Source organism: Chiloscyllium plagiosum, chromosome 37, assembly GCF_004010195.1.
Source record: "Chiloscyllium plagiosum isolate BGI_BamShark_2017 chromosome 37, ASM401019v2, whole genome shotgun sequence".
Lineage (NCBI taxonomy): Eukaryota > Metazoa > Chordata > Chondrichthyes > Orectolobiformes > Hemiscylliidae > Chiloscyllium > Chiloscyllium plagiosum.
In genome coordinates, this window is record NC_057746.1 from 5,104,298 (window position 1) to 5,104,578 (window position 281).

Genomic DNA, 281 nt, shown 5'->3' on the forward strand with positions numbered 1-281 from the left:
GACCTTGCACCATCCTGTCACTGCTGTCCCTGCACCATCCTGTTACTGCTGACCCTGAGCCATCCTGTTACTGCTGTCCCTGCACCATCCTGTTACTGCTGACCCTGCACCATCCTGTTACTGCTGTCCCTGCAACATCCTGTTACTGCTGTCCTTGCACCATCCTGTTACTGCTGTCACTGCACCATCCTGTTACTGCTGTCCCTGCAACATCATGTTACTGCTGTCCATGCACCATCCTATTACTGCTGACCCTGCACCATCCTGTTACTATTGTCCCT